This window comes from Metopolophium dirhodum, chromosome 3, assembly GCF_019925205.1.
Source record: "Metopolophium dirhodum isolate CAU chromosome 3, ASM1992520v1, whole genome shotgun sequence".
Taxonomy (NCBI): Eukaryota; Metazoa; Arthropoda; class Insecta; order Hemiptera; family Aphididae; genus Metopolophium; species Metopolophium dirhodum.
Window position 1 is genome coordinate 33004582 of NC_083562.1, and position 22784 is coordinate 33027365.

Consider the following 22784-nt stretch of genomic DNA (forward strand, 5'->3'; position numbering starts at 1 on the left):
CATGTGTTTTTTGTTGCTTTACAAATTATCTAATAAATTACTTATTAAGTATAAGGAATAATCAGGAAGCACAATATATTTATGAAAATTAATATCTATAATGTTGAAATTAACGCTAAATAATGTTGTATCTAAAAAATAACTACTTAGGTATTATTATAACTAGGTAGTATAATTCAAACTTACCAAAGTTGGTTTATTTTTTGATTTATTCTGTTGTTCTTAATGCAATCTAAAACAAAATTATAATGTATATTAGAATAGTTCTGAATTATTTAAATATTGTTATTTCTGCAAATAATTAATTACATAATAATAAGTCGTCTTGTTCAAAGTATCACGAACACTTAAAACTGATTAAGTAAACGTTTTTTGATTAAATTATTTTTACAAGTAACCTAAAAAATTAATTATTATTACACTTTAATTTGTTATAATAGTACATCTAATATCCTTCACACGAATGAGCAAATCGATTTAGCTGATTTAGGTTTTTGATCTTAACATTGTTGGACATATTGTATAATGCAAGTGTGTCTCATAAACATTGCAATTAATATTACCAACATCGTAATGAAATCAATTAGTGTAGCGAATCGAAAGACAAAAGTTCGATTTTAGATAATTATTTTTACGTGTTTCCAGTTTACAATAAGGTAAATGTAAAAATATTATTAAAATTAAGTAATGAATGATAAAAATAATTTTCAATTGGGTAACATAATATCACAATAATAGTTCTAATTGTAGTAATTTGTCTTAGTAAAATATGTTATTTAATATAACATGATTTTTATTTCATACATTTCTTTCATCGGCTAGTGTGTATAATATCATAAATTAATTATAGAAACATTTTAAAGTACTTATGTCAAAAAATATTCTCAATGATTTTTTTGAAACGAAACAAATATTATTTTAAAATAAATTATGGATATAATATTATTATTGATTCCTTATTGTATTATTAATCAGTTTATTTCAAGAGCACGATTTAACATAGTATGGTGGCTCAACGAGCTATGATAATACGGCATAGGATTTAAATCTTAATGGCTGTGCTAGACGCTTCTAGTGGAATATTATTTTTTAAGTGTCATTTACTCATCTTATTAATGTCTGTACACTAACTGTCAAATATTATGAGTAAATAACAAAATAAACAATAATTATTAATTAATATTTAATTGACTAACATGTTAAAAAATTTTACTTTACCACCGGTAGCGATGTAGGTAAAAAAAGTCACTAGATCACGTGACTTTTGAATCCAAATTGTATGCCGTGTGATAAAATTTTCCGAATGGATACCAGTTGCCCATAATATTATCAAAAATCGTGTTAAAGAGTAAAGGAATAACCTCAGCAGAACCATTGATTTATATAATAATATTATTATGAACATTCTTCTTGGAAATACGATTTCATAATAGCAACAATTGTAATCATTTGTCTGCGCATATTTTGATGTGCAGCATGTATTTGAGTGTTTGCCGTTTGGCACTCGACACCGTAGTCGTTTCGTTCCGAAAATTGTAAATATCTCTCAAAGCATGTCGTGACTTGAGAGAAGCGGTGACACTTAGGTAACGATAGCTTCAAACACATAATATTATAGCGTTTTCGGTAGGTATAGTTTTAACCCATTCTTTTTTTTTTTAACTACTTTGTCAAACTGTTAGTCAAACAGATATAATAACGAGTGCAGCTGCTACCGACGACGTCCAAACGTCATGACGCTTAGCACACGTATTCAAGAGATTGTTGCTGTGATTCATGTACTCACCAATATAAACGATATTGCGATTACATATTTACATTCACTCAAACGAAACGACGCCCCCTCCACAATAAAGTTTAGAACGTAATGTAAATAATTAACTCGAGTTAAAATATTATAATATGACTATTGGCCGTTTTCCAACGAGAGAGAATTCACAATACGGCAATAAGTAAATTGCGCGTGCTTAGCCGATATATATACGTGCGCATACACACGACACAACGACTCGTAATAAATCTCGATTTCCGTCAGCATAATATAGTACTCGTGTACACGATAAGTAAATTCGTGTATACTGGGTGGCTCACCGAACAGATGCTCTCCCCCAAATACGAGGGCTATGGTATTGCATAAAATATAAAATATATGTGATACTTAAACTGATAGGTACATACAGTGGCGTGCACACGGTTTAGGGAAGGAGGTTGATATTTGTTTTTACTATATAATATATAGATATATAAAATAAATACAATTAAAAAAAGTTATACAAGTGGGTACCGCTCTGGTGTACAGCAGTTGTCTACTGTGTCATTGTAATGGATCTGTTATATTTGAATTCAATCATAAACCATTATTGCATACAAAAAACGATTCTGAGCGAAGATGTTGTGTCATCCTAGCATACCTTTTTAATAATCAAATTTCATAATTTCATAAAATAAATTAGGTAGATAAATTTATGAGTAATTTGCTATTAAAATGTATAATGTTAGCTATGAAAAGAAAAACATTTATGAATAATTCCTAACATTTAAAATAACTCTTGTGGATATAGACACCCGATAGATAGCTTAAAAAGTATCAAAATCGTTTAAAATGGTAATTTTAACGTTTGGTGAAAATGTCGTGTATCTATGGTTAATCGTTTTTGAATTACAACAAAATATCAAAAATTAATAGATGGAATTTCGTTAATTTCCCGGTGAAAATCCAATATTATGAAAATCTTAAATTCAAACGCTCATAAAAAGTTAATGTTACTTTTGGTTAAAGTTTTTTTTTTGTTTAAGGTAGAAAAGTGTGTGAAGAATCTTCCGTTAAAATTTCTTATATAAGCTATGGAAATAAAAACTTTTATGAATTTCTAACTGAAAATAATTTCAAAATTTTCAAAATTTTAATACATTTTGACAACATTTGAACTTTATATATAAATATAAATAATCGTGCATCTTTAATATTATAGAAAATTCTAACATAAATATTCAATGAAAATTTCATATATCTACGGTATTTGTGATAAAGTTACACCAAAAACCAAAATCAATTTTGTCGAAAAAATTACAGTTTTTCCTAAATTTTTGTTTTGTTCTTCAAAAACTATTAAGAATTTCAAATTTTCACCATCTGAACGCACTAACTAGATTCATTTTCCCCATGAACAAGATACTGTTGAAGAAAATCAAACCAGAGTTACTGCCCCAAACAGTGATGACAGACACAAAAAAAAACACACATCATTTTAAATCAATACATTCATTGCTCCACTCAGGTTCCAAAATAATGGATAAAAATACAAATTTTAAATCAACATAACCCCTATATCATTTTCTAAGCATTCTAAACCAATTATTTTCATAAACTATTAACCTTAATAACTCAGAAACTACTAATTTAAATTCCAAACTTCAAACTTCGATTATTTAGATTTATCAATATTTTCAAAAAAAAAGCATCTTAAATGGCATACAAATCCAAGCATTTGAAAATATGGTCCACTTTTAAGTATAATTTAAAAATTTCAGTAAATTTAGATAATAATATGTGGTATTGCATGCTTGGCGCATGATAACTGCAGTAAATATATAAATAGTATTAAAAAACAACATAGCTATATATATATATAATATAATATAACTATTAAACCTGCAGGATTTCGAGTAAGTTTTTAGGGATTAAGTGCGGGTTCTGTATTGTCTCCGAAATCAACTGAAAAATAAACACAATCGCGTTTTGTTTTTATCTCTCACTCTCTCTCTCTAAGGCACAGCGTGTATTAACTAATAAAAATATAGTCACCATTAATTTCAACCAAAAGCCATCCATAACCTCTATTTTTTTATTTTTTTTGCGGTTGGCACGTTTTTTTTCTCCCACCATACACCACCGTCGGAGGTTTATTTTGAGGAATTTATTTTTTGTCCTATGCTTATTTTTTTACTCTACAATCATTATTTATTATTATTTTTATTACTATTACTATTATTATTTTATATTATTTTTTTCCCAACCGAGACCTGCAGACAATGCCCCACAAGCCAGATCAAAGACTATACTTAGAATATACATTATGTATATATAGGTACCTACGTGCACAGTACAGGTATTATGAAATTCTGTGGTGCAGTTTTATAAAAAATGTATGATGAACTCCGTTTCGCCCCGTTGACTTACCGACAACGGTAAACGTTATGACAGGGCAGTTCCGTCACCGCCTGCATCGTCTGTAGCTGGTGTGTAACTTTTACCTAGCTTTGTCGTTGGGAAGACGGCTTCCGATGCACGAGTATATTTTATATATAGGTAGGTTTTAAAAACAATGAACATGAGCAAAACCTAATTTAAATCGAACAAAAGCATCTGCACCGAACCCCGTGCGATTCGATAGGACGTGCCTTGCTCATATCACCCGGCCTATAGCCTCATCATATTTTACAGGATCTCTAATATAAATATCTAGTTAAGTAACGTCAATCCGTGTTTCTGATTTAACGATTCAATTGAAATATTATTTTATTTTATTTAAAGTAAACGCTTAAAGGCGTGTTGACTAATAATATATACATAAACAGTGTAGTACAATAATTACAGTTATAGGATAACAGAGATAGGAAACTTAAAACAACAAAGGAGGTATTATAAAATGATAGTTGAAAAAAAAACAAATAAAAATCAATGAAAATCACTTATCCTGTACAATTCTTGATGCTTCAGTTATTCTTTCAAGTAAAGTTTACTAAAAACATATTTTTATAAAACGTACTCAACGAATGTTGCGTCCCATTTTTTATGAACTTATACCAAATACTTGAATGACTAAACAATAAACATGAGGCGAGTAAAAGATATTAAGTGAAAAATCAGCATAATATGAGAACAATCTATTTTCTACGTGGTTAAATTGTCCAAAATCCGAACGTATAACAATCGACGTAGGTATTATAAAGTAAAGTTAAATTAATTTGTTTTCTGTGGATAAAACTAAGTTTTCTAGCCATGTGAACTACTTGTGAATAGAATGAAAACGATGGATATAATATAGATAACACCTAGACCATTGGTTAGTGTAAACATTAGTGTAGTTCACGCCCTTTAAGCTATATACGAAGTATATCGTAGCTGTACGATAGCGGTGGAATGCATGCAATTAAATTTGATAATAAACCAATGTATGACAAAAATAAAATAAAATGTTCATGTTAATCAGTTATTAGCTAGGGTTTGTATCGAATTGTAAATAAATAATTTAATCACAATATGGTCGATAATATTACTAGATGATTAAATATTAATAATTTTATTATTGAAATAATAGTTCGTGTCAATCACGACGGCCGAAAGTCAAAAATTGAAATTTACTTCTACCATTATATATATTTCAACAAAAAACAATTAAAAAAGTACTTCTAAACAACAAAAATAATATTTATTTTAAATATGTTTAACAGAGGTCATTAAGGGTATGCATGAATATACAAATATTGTTAATTATTACAATTTTGAAATTGACACAATTTTCGATGATGATTTTTTTCATTTTAATGACATTTATATATTTTGTAAATTAAATTCCAATGCTGGCAATTGCATATTATAATAAATATTTCTATCCTACTAGGCTCCAAATATGTATCCAAATGTAATTGACACTGTTTCATCGCTTAAGTTTAATTTGAAAAATGTTTAAATGACCCGAAAGTAACCTACAATATTCTATTAAAAGTAATTTTGTTTATTACAAGATATAATCAAAAGATTCAATACCTTAAAATATTTACTAATGCAGTACAAATTTATAAATATTATATTTAAACGTTACTAGTGCATTATCATAAAGATTGTAAATTGTAAGTCAAAGCAACTTAATTTACTGTATGAAAATGCAAATCTACACTGCGCCATAATTCATTCGTATTTGAAATAAAATTATTTGTTATAATAGTGAAACATATTTTAATAAACTTCTATAATATATTATTAAATATTAATATGATAATACTATAAATACTATATAATTATTAACTAAAAATATTAGTTCAATTTATAATCCAGTAGGTACATTAATAATAGCTAAATGTTTTATTTATATATTTTGAATAATAATTTGTTATTCATATTTTAAATGTGTCATGAATTAAATGAAAACCTGAATTTAAATGTACGTGTAAAAAAACTTAAATGGTATTGATTTATATATTAGCTTATATAGCTTTTATCCTAAAATGAATTGTTAATTTACCAAAGAACGCGTGCATACGTAATATTTTAGCCTGACTTCTATGCTTTCAGTAAAATTGTTCATACAAAATGGTCCAAGTTGTACACATCGAACATATATAGCAAAGAATACATGAATAATTTAAAATGTTGAATGAACGTCAGCACATTAAAGGAACTTGTTTTACTAAAAAGGGTTTTGTGGCTATTGATAAAATGTAATTACTTTGCTGTTTACTGATGAGAAAAAGATCCAAGAAAATTCAAAAAGTTTCTTTTTTTTTATAGGAGAGAAAATATATTCTATTATTTTCTATTATTTAGATATACAATATATAGCAACATATTATGGGTATGTATAGATAGGTTTCAAAATTAAACATATTATGTCCATTTCCTTGATTTTTTAGCTGTATACCTAACAATATTGTCCGATAGCAACATGTATAGCAGAAAATTTGTAATTAATATTTAATACAGCTGATAAAAATATTACTTACTTCCATTATTATTGAACGTAAGGTAGGTAAACAGTTTAATAATTACATTACAATTTTGAAAACTAAATAAAATATGGTCAGTTACTGTTAACCATAAAATTACGTAAGTAATTATTTTTATCGAAATTATCGAAAAAAAATCTTAAGAAAAGCATATAGTTGGTAATGCCTGCAGTCTTTAGTAGTTTAGCTTATCATATTATAATAATGTTTATTGTATATAATCAAAGGTTTTCAATTTATATAACCTAGTTTATTTTTGACGAGTGTTATCATGATTTCACCGACGTTATTTTTATATGGCCTAAATATAAATTGTTGAACCGTATGGTTTCTTAAGATAAGAATTCTGCTGACAAACTTTATTGATCTGAGGTCGAAACACTTCTATTTACCAATGTTTTGCTTTGATATACATCCATAGTTTACAATTGTATAATGTTGTATAGCGAATTGCAATTTTCGTATGCATATTATGGTGAATAATATGACTGTCAATTCATTGTTAGTAATATATATATATGTACACTTTTTTTTAATATATAGGTAGTTAGAATTTATTTGCTAATCAAATTTATAATACATATTATTATGATAATTCCAATGTTATATTCTTTTAGTTTAAAATTCCATATTGCAGATATAATACGTATTATACCTATATTAAATATCCAAATAATTAAAATTGTCTACCACGCATAAAATTCAAAAGACATTACATAGGTACCCTATATGTATATATATATCCAGTGACTATAAAAGCAATTTTAAATATCTCAATAAAGCAAATTTCAAAGTGGGTACCTACTAATATTCAAATGTTAGAAATAATTAACCTTTCCTCGTCATAATGTCTTCTTCGTTAATATTGTAGGTACCTATATACAACAATATGCTAAGTACCAGTACCATATACGTGAATAGGAAGAATAGGTTCATCTTATCAGTAAATTGAATCTATTTGAAACAGTATAAATTAATGAATTACATACTCATTGTTTGCGTGTATATTTTTTTTTATCCTAATTCAATATCTTGTATATTTTTTTAAAATGATAACTGAACAATATTATTCTATCAACATTAATAATTTGTAAAAATGGACCAAGTATAACAAATACTAGTTCCGATATTATGTCTAATTTTTGTAAAACCATTTTTGAAGATTATTATCCTCAGTAAAAACATTTTAAAAACTTAGAAACTACCTACTCATTTGAATTTTGAACTACATCAATATTTTCAAAATGAAACTAAATTAAATTCACTAAATAATGTACAATAAAAATGGCGAGATCTCATTTTAAAAGTAGAAGTTTGTATCGCTACAGGTCCTTAAATAGTAGGTACAAAATAATTCAAGAAATTTAGAATGTTATCTTAGAGTATATTTAAAAATAATAGCTTATGCCCTATAGTATTACGTAAACATTTTGGTTTTTATTTTGTCAAAATATGATAGCATACATACAAATATACAATAATAATATAAGGTACTAACTAAAAATTACATAATAATGGTATTAAATAACATTATATCTCGATGATACCAAAGACTGTTTTATCATTGATTATTAAATGTTATTTAAACTTAAATGTCTCGATTTAATTAAAATTGTACGATATACTGTTCAACAAATTAATTTATTTGCAATCCTTAGTTGTATACTCGAGTGTGTATTAAAATGTATCATAATATATGACAATAATCGATATTTCATAGTAAACCCTAGAATATTTAATACCACTTCTGATTTATATTTCATATATATAATTATAACTTAATCATCTAGGATGTAAAGACTAAATAATAATAAACTGACTTTGAATATAAGTAAAGTAGTTTTCTCTATTTATAATACGTGCATATCGTTTGATGATATTTTCCTTAATTTTTGTTTTGCTTTTCTCTGCGGTTTTGAAAACTATTGAGAATTTTAAATTTTGACCTCTTAAATGTACCAACCAGATTTACTTTCTCATCTAACAAGATACTGAAGTTGAAAATCGAAGCATTTTTTCGACTACTTATCGTGTGCACTGCAGACACACAGAATAAAAATAAAACACACACCATTGTAAAATCAATACATATTCATCGCTCCACTCAGTATCTATTATAAATCTCTACGATATTTCTGATATGATGATAAACAGTGCATATATTTGTGAGTGACTATTAAACAATAAACAAACGCATAAACGCATCTCCGTCAAATTACACCCCCGTCTATTACAGTAAAAATACTAACATGTGTGTTGAACGAAAAAAAAAATAAAAAATGTAGGTGCCTATATGAGTATTTAGCAGTATTAATTTATGTACATTTGGATTGTGTAACTGCATCGATTTATTTTTTTTTTGGAGATCGCATGTAAGGTACAAGTACGAGGGTATAAAAAAGTACGTGTCTGCCGTCTGGGTAAAGTGATTTATTTATACACATCTGTTATTTATTTAGTGTCATTCGCTTTTAAGGTACAAAAACACTGGATGTTTTCAATTTTTTTAAGTAACAAAGTGATAAAGTGATAAACTTGGATTTTAAACAAGAATTAAAAAATGTATATAGTTGTATATTAGTATAGGTATGTATATAGTTTTTTTTTTTTAAATATGATCCAAAATTATTACAAATCTGTTTGTTTCCATTTATTATCTAAAATTCAAAATTCGATAAAAACAACACATAAATAAAATATATTACACTTCAGTATCACTAAATTTGACAATGTTGGGTAAAATATACACAAATAAGAAATACAATTTCAAATGAAAAAAAGATCTCATGTTGAAACTACCATTTTTTTCATTAATTTGAACATTATTTTAGCAATGGACAATCAATGTCTCAAATGAAGCCTCAATGCTGAGCGGACGGACACTATTTTTATCATTCTATTTCGAATACATCACGCTTTATCCATTGAACTGGAATAGTCTCATTTGGATCCTTCAATATCCAATATGGCAGACTGCTATGGAGCACCTCGCGTAACCCTCATCACTTTATTGAGTCGTTTACGGCAGGCATTAAGTCTTGGAGCTCCCATAGAAAATCGTGAAAATATTTCAAAAATAAATAACAGTAGTCAGTAGAAATAACAATAATACTATGCAGAAATTCAGTGAAACTTTAGATGCAAACATTTAAAAGTGATAATTTTATAATATCATTAAATCTTACCTGTCTATCTGTCAGTTTTCAAGCTAAAGTCACTTTCCAAACAAATTAACAAAACAAATGGAATATCTGTTTATATTTTTATACATTCATATTTATACACTATCTAAACTGCAATATTAGTATCATTGTCATTTGACTTGTTCCAGAACATTAAGTGTTGAGAAAACGTCAGATTGTTATATAACCACATTCCGAGATGTATGAGTGAGTGTGATGAGTGAAGTGTAAATAAACGTTTGAGATAGACTTCAGAACCCTTGCCACCTAGTAAATGTCTTATGGAAGGCATGCAAAGCCTATTACATGGGGCAGAAATATCAACGAGACGTTGAATGGGTGACATAAGAGAACAATATATAGAAAATAAGTGTGTCGAAAATCAAAAAAACAAAATCAAATAGTTATAATAGTTAATGAAATTCCGTTAAACCAAGACAGTGACGGTAACGATTAATTTTGTAATTTGGAATTTGTCGGGGTATATTCACCATTTCTCCAAAATCTATACTCAGTGTCGTTTCCTCGCACAGGTCATCAACTATTACACCATATATCGCTATATAATTATAACTATTACATAGACTTTTTTAATTTGACATTTAATTTGAACAGAGAAATATATTGGTATTCTACATTTTAACTGTTAAGTAGGTATACGTGTATTATAGTACTATAGTGTATACACTATATATATATATATCGACGCTTGAGACTTGACGTTCGATCGACTTTCAAAATGCGTTCTATTCATCGTTGTCAAATACAATTGGTGTAATCTACAGGTGAGCCCTGTATATGGTACATTGATTAATGAATTCAAATTGTTGCTTAACGAGAAATGAACAAAAAAAAAATAGAAGTGAATGATCGATAGTTCAGTACTAGTTGCTATAATATGGTACCTATATAATATAAATATTATATTTTAAATATCAAATTCGGCAATACTGTAATTAATAATTATATTATATAATGTACAATTAATTATATATATATTTAATGTGAATCAGTGCATGAAATTTAAATGTGGACCTTGTTGACCCTAAGTATTACAGTTGTTAATTATACTCATTTTTAGGGTAGACAATGTTATAATCTAATATCGACTATCTATGTTAATCGGTCATAACTTACTGTACAATGACTCAGTAAATTGCAATGCAGGGTGAAAATTTAACAGTATAGGTATCTACTTTTGTATTACAGTGTATTGCGTGATAGAATATACTTTTTTAAATTGCAATACGGCAACCGCTATCCAAATCGATTTTAGATGACCTTAAGAAGTTAATGTATATTTTTTCAAACACGTAAAACAAATAGAAATTGTGAGGTTTAAAAATACCTACTAGGTACTTATTTACCATCGGTTGTTTTGAAAAACTACAGAATATGTAAATCGCGCAAACTATAAGGTTGCTAATAAACAAAATCTTACGATACAACACGAACAACTACTAAAGAACAATAATCACAATTAGATCGAAATTCGTTTCGTAAAAACTATTATATAAAACATAAAAGAACGATTTCATAAATTATTATAATAAGTTAACCGTTTTATTTCATGTATCATATATATATATATATATGGAACAGAGACGAAACCTATAACTACTGTCGATAGTATTTTGTAAATTGCTTTTATTTTTTAACTTATCCATCCAATAAAATTCTTAACCCTCGCTAGAAAAACGACTTAGTTGTAAGACGCTATATTTTACACAGAAACTTTCCCTATAACAAATAGCTCAAAAATAATATCGTGTGTATGAATGTATGAGTAACAGACGCAATCACAACTCTGCAAATTACGACTATTTTAATCACATATAATACTATAGTAAACAAAAACTAATGTAGCATAAATCTGCGGCTTAAGATGATTTTATAACGACATTTGTACATAGTAAATTCAATTTTATTCAACCACATATTCGTATAAAATATAAATAGCTAGCAAACCTTTTAATAGAATCAGAATTCTCATTATACTATTTCCTTAATCCCGAAGAACCGTCAAACCTACTATTACTTCTTTTGAACTATTAGCATAAAAGTATAACAATATAATATGGAGTAGAACCCTAACGCTATCATACATATTATATACATCACACACCATTGAAAAATCCTTGAGTCTAAAGTAATGCTAACGTATAAATTAGCGTAGCTATAATACGAAATATAAACTAACTTGAATTTTATTATAACTTTAAAATTAAATAAAACCAAGCGTCGAATTCTGATTGTAATCATTTTCAATTATTAGCATACAAAAACATAGTTAGAAAAAAATCAAAAAAGAGCGTTTTGTAAAAGAGAAAATATGTACAAACATTTTTATAGGTTCCAACATTTTTTTTTTTTTTTTTTTCATTAAACGAGTGGAATCACAGAGTTTTATAAATATTATAAGTGTGACACGCACGTGTAAATTTATAGGTATGTACATTGTACCTACGAGTTATGTCTGCATTAAAAAACTACTCAGTATTGTTGATCCGAAAAACGATTATTTATTTTTTTTAAACGGTCGACAAAAGTGGGACTATAGTAAATTGTTGACTTTATTGTTACATTGAATGTGACCCGACTTCCCAACTTTCGTTTACTTAGTTAAATTAAAAATAAAAACAAAACAAATCGTTTTACACTATTTTTGATAAAATATCGTCGTTATGAAATGGAAAACAAGTAATGTTTTCCAGTAAGTGTATAAATTATAAAAACGTGTCCCTGCTTAAATAACTTATTATATAGAATCTATAATTTATAAATATATAATACGCATCTATAATAATATAAAATGTTATGGTATTAAACCGTCACAAATGCATACCAATTGTATGTTTCGAGAGCTTAAATTAAAGAAATCTGGTATACCGCTTTGGAGAATAATGTATTAAAAACTGTGACAATGTTATAAGGAACCTTTACAATATAATAATATTGTTTGCATTAAATATTTATATACACGATCTGGATGTATTACATTAAGTATAGGAGTAAATTATTAAATCGTTCGAGGTACCTCGTGATACTGTGATAATACATAATAACGATATTTCATCGTGTGATTCAAACGGATCAATTAAAAACTGGCTTGAAATTGGCCAGTTTTTACATCAACTCGACAAAAACCATGGCAATAACATACTGACTTGAAATCGTCGCACACAAAATATTATCAAAAAGTCGGTGGTGGTGTTTCCACGGGTCTTCTTCGAAGCGTACATTATAATAATATATGTACTTTCGCGCAGAGTGTCGCCCCCGCGGAGCACATAGGGGCTTCTCACGTGGCGGAGGGAAAAGTTTTTGCCGTCGGTCGATTGCGCCTATATATACCATACACACGCACAAATACTAAATATTATAGGCACATACAGGGTGATTCTTTTATCGTAATCTAAGCAATGTCTTCAATATCTTAGGGAACCTAAGATATTTTTAAATATTTATTTATTTTAACGTGCATAAGTACGTACGTTTCATTTTATATAGTTCTACAGTTATCAATATAATATGTTCTTAAACGTTAGATTAAGTGCGTTATATTTCATTAGAAGTTATTTGGTTTACGTTAAAAGAACCAACCTGTATGTGTATACAATAATATCAGTACATACTAATTGAGTCCAATACCTGAAGGAGGAAAAAATAATATATAAGTTCTAATTATTGAGTCCCCGGTATAAAAATAAAATATACCTACTAATTATTGAGTCCCGGTATAAAAATAAAATATACTAATTATTGAGCCCACAATTATTATTGGGAAACAAAAAACATATTAATTGAGTCCACACTTGGGATAAATAAAATAATATATCAATTGACTACATAGATTTTTTTTTATTTAATTGTATAGTGCATTTCTATAGTTCTGTTTGAAATAGAAATACCAAGACTGTTAATAATTTAATTAGTACATTAACCGAACTTAACCGCAAAAAATGATATCAAAACTAAAGAAAACGAAATTAGAGAAAAATTCAGCATTTACAAACAAAATAAATATCAAGATAAGAAAAAAAAAATTAATATATTGCTAAGTTTTTACTGATACATGGAATTTAATTAATTAATTAATTATTTTAAACGATTTAATAATAGATACAGTGTACAAGACATACCTCTTACAGTGCTAAGTTTGTACAAATGGTAGGCAAAATGTTTTTAATTTGTTCAAAGTTAAACCAGACTTAATTAGTATTATATTTTTAATTTTACAGGAGTCAATTATTAAGTAGTTTATACCTAAATAGACCAGGGACTCAATTCGTATGCAGCCAATAATATATCAAAGGCCAGTCTACCTAATCCATTCTACCCATCGAAACCCCGAAAACACTCACGCCGTCATCACATCAAAATCGACTGAAATGGCTATTATTGTTGAAACGATTTGTGCACCTCCGAAACCATTTTTAATTTGTAGAACGTTCGTGGTAATGATATCATACGCTAGTTTTCTCCAAAGTAATATATTTTATTATTTTGATATCTTATATTATAATAGATGCATAGATGTGCTTTCCGCTCAAGTTACTTGCTACGAAAACAACACTAATATTATTATTATCAATAACATCGTATCACATCCGCTGTAGTCGTGAAATACATGGCCAGCAACCAACAAACTTAATAATTACTAGATACCAGGTTTTTCTCGAAAATATCGTCACGATTTGTAAGGCCGGGTTCCCAGTAAACACTATAATAATATTATTGTCATGTCTTGTAGAGTTGAATAAATTAACAAGAAGGTTTCGACAATTGTTTGTCTACGTATTTAAACTTCAAAGGTTTTAAAGAAGTGGTTCGTGGAAATCGTGTGGTTTCTGATTAGTGATTAACCAGTTACCACAATATACTTAACTGTTGAAATACTAACATAATATTCCTACTACACACGACGTTCACGTGTACGTGTACGATGAACGTGCAAATTCGTCTTGAACGTATATTATGTTTCATGTTGGTTTACATTGAAAATACAGGTTCGGGATAAAAATATGGTTATAAACTATAAATTATTACGATGTTCACTCCATATACATATTTTGTCATCAAATGTATGCGACCAAGCACACGGAATTGTTGAACTGGATCTGACAACACGGTAATGTGGTTTACCGCGTGGTAAGGAAGTGTAAGCACATTGGTATACCAAAAGCTTACCACGGATACCGACCAATTACAGCAAAAGATTTGTATGCGCGTACCCGTAAACATGTGAAATAGAAACCCACCTTTAAACTTCGGCGTGAGGTTAATTGGTTATAAAACGTGGTTATATCGAAGACTCGAGAAATCGCGATGTTACCTAATCGGTATAATGTAATTTGGCGAGTAAAAGGGATATCCTTTACACGAATCATATGGTTTAGAGCACACGGTGGTATAGTGGAATGCCACCTTGAAACGTAATCATTGTGCATATGTAGGTATATATAGTTGTTATAAAGATAGACACTTACCGGTTTGGCATAACCCCGTTACGGGTCTGCAGGGTTTTCCGGAATCCACCGGAACGGGTGAGAGGAGATTGACTGTAACGCAATTGTGTCTGTATATTGTGTTCTAGGTGTGATGTGTCGATCGGTTCTCTTTGCTACAATATAATATAGATCGCCACGACGACGATGCCGTCGGAAATAACGAAACGAATCCGAGCGAACAATAATTATTGGAGAAACACACAGGGGTAATTAAAATATTATAATAACGATATTACGCGATGTGTCACTGCGGTCGTGTTATTCATTTACACGTAATAATAATATAATTTTCATGTGTGCGAGAAAAAAAAACCTCGCACGGTCACTAGCGATTTCGCACGGACTTCCGGACGACCGCGGCGGCGATTGCGACGACTACGACTGCGACCGCGGTATGAGTGGTACGACGACAACGACGACCGCGGCGGTGCGCGAATACACGACTGCGGTAACCTACGTAAGTACGATTCTGGTACCTCCTCCTAAACCGGCCGATAACGACAACGCCGCGCTGTACGTGTGTGCGCGTGGACGCCGGTCGTGTGTGCGCTGCGGCGCTGGGCCCTTGCGTTGCGGTGCCCGCGGCGGCGACATGCGCGAGCCAGCTTGTACGCGTGCGCCCGACCGTCGCTCGGCCACCCGATCACCCGTCCCTCACCCCTCTCCGTGCTCCACGTAACCCCGCGGTATGCGGTCCCTGCACTACCCACGGCCACCCACCAATTCTTCGCGGCCAGTGCCTGCAACGACGGCGACTTCTCCTACCCACCCGCACATCGACCTCTCGCCTCCACCGACTCCACGACGGGTCGACGACGTCTGCGGTGTTCCGTGGTTGGGACGGTTGAAGGGAGCGGCGGCAGTGGTGGAAGAGCGTGAGCGCAACAGACTCGCGAAAAATCAGATCCAAAAACCGAAAAAAATTAACGTAAAACGCCTCCCCTCCGTCAAACTCGATATACTTATAATACAAACATACCTATTTATATTTATATCAAACATACCTATTAAAACATCCACCTATCCACCACTTTTTAGTTTTTTTATTATTTAGCTTTCACGTTTATCGTAGCTCGAAAATATTATCAACAAAACAATACATAGCTTAGTAATCAAACAGACACATTTAGATAAAACAATAATAAGTGCGTGGTCTCAGGACCTAAATATAACTTAAAAATTAAATTATTAATAATAAAGATAGCCGATCGCTAAACAACTAAACGACTGCAATTAAAAAATATTTTATAGGTACTATGGTTTATTAAGTTTATTTAAAACAGCTCTGAGAAGAAAGAGGAGCTGGTTAATTAATGCAGTTAGCTCAAACAAAAATATAGGTAGTAGATCTTTAATAGAATTATTATTAAACGAATTTTGGTTTGACACTACAGCTTCTGTGAATGATTTCATTCTGGGCTCGGTATGAGCATCTGAAGCCTTGGTTGGTGGTATTTTAGGAGGACCTTAAATAATAAAAGAAATCACAAATAGAACAAAATCCAAATTATTAGAATTGGTCACAATTTTTAAATCTTAAATGACGCCACTAATTTGTCATGCATAATTGATTAAAATCATAAGCTATAATGTTAAGGCAGCGGCTTATTATGTCTACCATAATATATAAATATACGATGTCCATCCGACTTGAGCCCAGTATACACTACCACATACAAATAAAGTCCGAATATTTCAAAATAAAATTACACCACACCTTGGTAACTTAGAAAATGTCATCAAAATTCTAGTTGAAATAAATTCAACAATAAATTGTCTAGTTCACTATGTATACACTACACTTACTGCTACACTGTCACTATAAAACCATAATATTTATCTTAGTTTTTTAAATAATAAAAGCTAAAATGCGAGTATTTTATAAAATATTAACTAATTTATATCAATATCATACATCATAAACTTTATAACTGTCTACCTTTACAATATCATATAGGTACTCACATATAAAAATAATAATATAACATTTTTTATATAAGTTTTATCATGCAGGTACAAGTTACATTTTTAACTTTTAATTTTTAATTTTCAATTTTAGAATAAAATTGCACTATTAATTTAATAATTAGGTACCTAGCTTAATAGTTTTAAAGTAAGTGGTAATATATAATATATAATTTAATTAAATACACTTTTTTATGATAATTGGACACTGTTTAAACCATTGTTAACTGACTCCCTAAACTCTATTATTCATTCACTGATGATTCGATTTTTAATTTTCATGTGAAATAATCAAAATATAATTAACTAATAATTAGGAGTTAGTTTTAAGTTTTAATTTTACAGAATAAAAATATGAATATTTGGTACTGTAGGAGCACCCAACCACCACCTCGGAAACATAAATTTAGCCACATTATGTTTAATTGATATGAAAGATTTATAAAAATGTATTCTGAAAAATGAGTGAAAAGCCAAACATATTTAAACATTTCATATTAAAATTATGAGTCATATTTTTTTAACAAATGAAAACTATAAAAATGTTATCACACGGCGATATGGTTAGGCTATTTAGGTACATCGTTGCCTGAATGAGATATTTTTTTAGGTAGCCGAGAACTATTAATATAATATAATATTTACTTGCAATAGTTTTGTTTTTAATTTCTAGTTTGAAAAATAATCAACATATTATGTAATTACTACACTGTTATTTTTTACAAGATTTGATCATCAAAATACCATGTTTATAATATTATTCTTTAATACAAAATTTGTATAATAATACACTATAACTTCGAATTTTGCTGCTTTTGACTGAATTATTTTTGCTAAACATATTAATATGGAAGACGTAGGTATAATTCATTCATATTATATTATGTTGGATATTGAAAATTATAACAATCAGCTTGGAGATTTTAGATATCTATTTGTTTCTGACCAATCGTTTATTTCAGAATTTATAGTTTTATTTATTGTAATTTTAATTTACATTTTTATAATTCTTTGCATATCACAGCAGTTATTCTATAGCAGACTATACCAATAATATCACGTTTTAAACTTTACATCATATTATCCCGAATTCCTATAGCGTGTTTAAAATTATGTTAAATAATAATAATAATAGATAGGTACATTATTATACGAGATATGGGCCATTTTCAAACGCCTATGTACTATAATAATATTACACTCCACCAATCACAATATTCCAAACAATTTAAATAATATACATTCTATACCAATAACTGAATTTAATTATTAAATATTATTAGTGTAATAGATAAAAGCCATCAATTGTCGAATTACGTTCAGTTGTGGTTTGACCGGTTAATCCACCACGTTTCGTATCGTATCCCATGGAAAAAATCGAAACTAAATACGAATTAATGTTTAAAAAATCGTTAAATGATCATTATATTGTACAATTTGCCAAGCCACGCGTCGTTGAGTTCAATAATTTATCTAAAATAACATTTGTATACTGCAATACCTAACATTTTGACTAAAAAAATATTATGTCCATACGACAATTATATTGATATTGGTCCTACATTTATTCAAAACTTGGTAGACTTCGTGTTAAAATATCGCCTTGGAATGTAAGCAGTATTATTATTACATGTGAAACTTCCATATATTACGTAGTGTTATGGGCAACAACAAAACTAATCGTGTTATAGATCAATTCGTTAAAAATGCATGTAATAGAACTAAACAAACTTGGTTCAAAAATATTTCGGTAAACAGAAAATTGTGTTAAACAGAAGTTTCACTGTATCATCATGTTCATCGCCGCCGTCGTCGTCATCAACTGACGCGTTATTGTATAGTAATATGTATGTGTTGTATAGATACGACGAGTACGAAAGCGATGCGAAAGGGGTATAAATTCGAGTTGAGTGTTTTGTGTGTGTTTTTACACCACCGAGTTTTCTCGAGAGCTCGTCGTGTGATGCTCAGACTATGGAGACGAAGGAGAAAACCGAATCGCTTCGAGCCCATTATACAATCGCATACATTGTATACATTTATGTATATAATATATGTTATGATGTTATATATTATGTTATTACGTGTGCAGGTACGTTTTCGTCATTATACACGTCCCATGAATACGACGACAAGTACCGCAGACATACAGCATTGGATGTTTTTTTTATTTTAATACGTTACTTAAAAAGCCATTGTCTCCTTTTTAGTCCATTTTTTTCCATCATCACCTGCGGGTGATGATTACACGGTACACCTATTCTTATTTTCCCGAATGACGATATGCGTACAATCTAATATGAGAGAAAAATGTCTTCATCTTATGTTATATATCACATCTCGATAAATACAATTAAGTTATTCTGTGCAATCGTCTATTATTTTGATCAACTAATTGTTTATGAAATTCACAGAATATACTTAAACAAAATATTATAAAGATTACTGCACCTTATTTGATAATTTAAAGTAAATGTAGATATTTATGTTTTTGATATATATATGACAACATTTATTAATATAATATAATAAATGTACAACAAAAGTTGATGGTGACCACCATTGAATCTTTCAGAACAATTTAATAATGATCAGTCGCATTGTTGCGCGTGTGACGGAAAAACAAAAATACATACATCGGTGGATCGTTTGATTTCGAAGGTTTTTTTCCCTCAAACACATTTTGGCGTAAAATGCGACCTTTTTTTGCTATCTCAGATGAACAAGTTTAATAATTTTCTCATATTTATATAATTATATCCAAGATAGACTAATTTGCAGAGCAGTGAATTTAAGGTCTTAGAAAAGTGCGTGAGGCACTCGAAACGTCATCCACACCGTAAATGTACACCACAATGTATACTTAATATTATTTGGGTTCAACCGTTTAAAATAAATGCAAAATATAATTGTATGAAAATATATGTATTTATATATTTTATGAAGTGTTATTACTTTGTGGTGTTTAGTTTTTTGGTTTCAAACCAAAATTAAAAAAATATATAAAAACTGCAATATTTAAAAATCCACTCTAAATCTAGTTATCTGACCAAATGACTGTCGTCTGTAACGCGTAGCAATTTAGTAAATGCTTTAACGATTTGCAAGTAGGAAATTATTAATTTAGAAAAGACTTCGTGGTTTCTAAATAATGAGTGACTAATCCTTGGTTACTAATAATGTACAATGCCCTTATAATGTTATAGCGTGACTTTGTTTCCGCATAAATATTACATACACATAAAGTATAATATAGTATAGAACCTTTTCTATAAGCCCTGGGCTCGGAGGTATAAATTTGGTGTTTTAATATTTTATGGGTTTGCAACCGTATAAGTTATAAATAAATCAATTTTATGGGCAAATTAATACGTTAAAGACATCAATAATAATTCTATTGCAATTTTTTTTATTATTCAAAAGTAGTCCTCGCAGGATAATTTGTTTTAATCATGCGTATTCACAATTAATATAAATATATATATTTTTGTGTACATTAGCGTTTGATATAATTGTATAAATAAGTATTAATTATTGTCAAAATAATTTGAACTACTGTAAATTTTTAATTAAATTAAACATAGATACCTATTGGCTATTACCTACATGAACCAATAAACATCAAAATAAGATAGTAAAAATTATTAAAATTGAAATAAAAATAAAACATGTTTAATATATTATTGTAAAGCATAATGTTAACCTACCTATATCTCAGTTACCAAAGTGTACAACTATGATTTATTGTACATCGCATAGGTATATTTAAAATGTGTAACATTATATTATGACAGAAAGTACCTATACCTGAACATACTTTACAATTATTCATTTATTGTGTAACATGTGTATGGCTTCTCTATTTAACTTATCCAGAGGCCAACCTTTTTTTGGTATCCATCTCTAATTCTTTGATGTCGATGGTTGACTTATGTCTAGATTGCTATTGAATAATATTGGCATTTGATAAAAAACAAATTTTTATTTTGATAAATATTTTCCAAAGTTTCTTAAAGCGTATGTATTTTGAACTTTGAACTTAATTCCAGTAAAAAAGTGTAATAAAAGTATCGCGTGTTATAAAACATTGCATAAATAAAATTATTTTAACCATTTCAGTTTAGTTTTGCAAAAATCACGAACCCTATTAAATGTGATTAACTTACATAGTGAAATGTTTTGGATTTTTAACTAATTTAATAAAATAAAAAATATCTAGAAGAATTAAAATACTACATGCGTAGTATTATATGCGTCATAATACACTATTAATATCCATCACCTGCAATAATATTTGTAAATCAAAATTGATTAATAAGTCGAAAATTGAGCTACCTTACGAACATTATATTTCTGTATATTTTCATGAAACAAGGTTGGCTATAATATTATGATCTGCAAAAAAATAAAATCGTACTTAACCGTGATCTGTGACGTTTTTATCTTATATCGCTGTAATTGTACGTCATAATACTTCACGATAAATAAAAAAAAATCCATACCGTCATCCGGTTTAGACTAAAGCCGGGGTCAAGGTTTAACTCTATTTCACGTAAAGCCCGTTATTAGTAGTTTCACTAGCACACGATACATTTTTAATTATTTCAGAGTCTGAAGGATAATTTTACTAAGCCATGAGCATAATATTATATTGATTACATGAGCTTATAATAACAAACATCGAACAGTATAGATCATCGTTTTCAGTTTTCAATGACAATCGCAACGATATTTTTAAGATATCTAATACAATCAATTAGACTTGATGATAATAATATCTTCCAAACCTTATGTGGAAAGAATTCAACGTCACTGATGGAAAAGTGTGACAATAGGTTTTGAGGACAAAAAACAATTCTTTTGAATGACAAAAGTGGAAAAAACTATCGGTACATTATGAAGATATGTGCATTGTCGTATAAAATGTATAGTAATAATATAATATAAAATATTATGTTATCGTCGTTTCGTACTGGTGGGTGTGTTTATTGTGAAATTTGAATCGTATTTTGGCTGCAAACATAGTATGTCAATGTTATAGTTCTCAAATGCCCATCGAGTAATCAACATCGGCTAGGCTATTGATAGGTCAAAAACAGTCCATAAACAATTTGACATTATGTAAATATCACATTATATGTCAAGCACACCGAAATATTATACTGTATTGTAAACAGTATGAGCTAAATATTAAAATTATATTGTTATGTATATGTCACATGAATAATACAATGGTTACAACGTATAAACGTGTAAAATCAGTGACGTTTTCGTTATAGGTTGGCAAAGAAAAATCTAGCATTTTTAATGTGGTGAACAATTTATAGTTTTGTCTCACAGACGTTTTCAGTTAAAAAAAAAATATTATAATGTTAAATGTTTTTGTTTGTCTCTATATCAT

The 22784-nt window shown here is 29.0% G+C and overlaps 1 protein-coding gene across 8 annotated transcripts in view; it reads right to left on the bottom strand.

Annotated features, from left to right (window-relative positions):
* The window catches only part of LOC132940339 (potassium voltage-gated channel protein eag), a 221152-nt gene extending 205207 nt beyond the window's left edge, over nt 1-15945 (bottom strand). For all 8 annotated transcript variants that reach the window (XM_061007871.1, XM_061007868.1, XM_061007874.1 and 5 more), the window contains exons 1-2: nt 15398-15945; nt 187-232 (exon numbers count right to left, since the gene is read on the bottom strand). The gene's annotated coding sequence lies outside the window, so the exon portion shown is untranslated. The remainder of the gene's footprint in view (nt 1-186; nt 233-15397) is intronic.
* Between the last annotated feature and the right edge of the window lie 6839 nt (nt 15946-22784).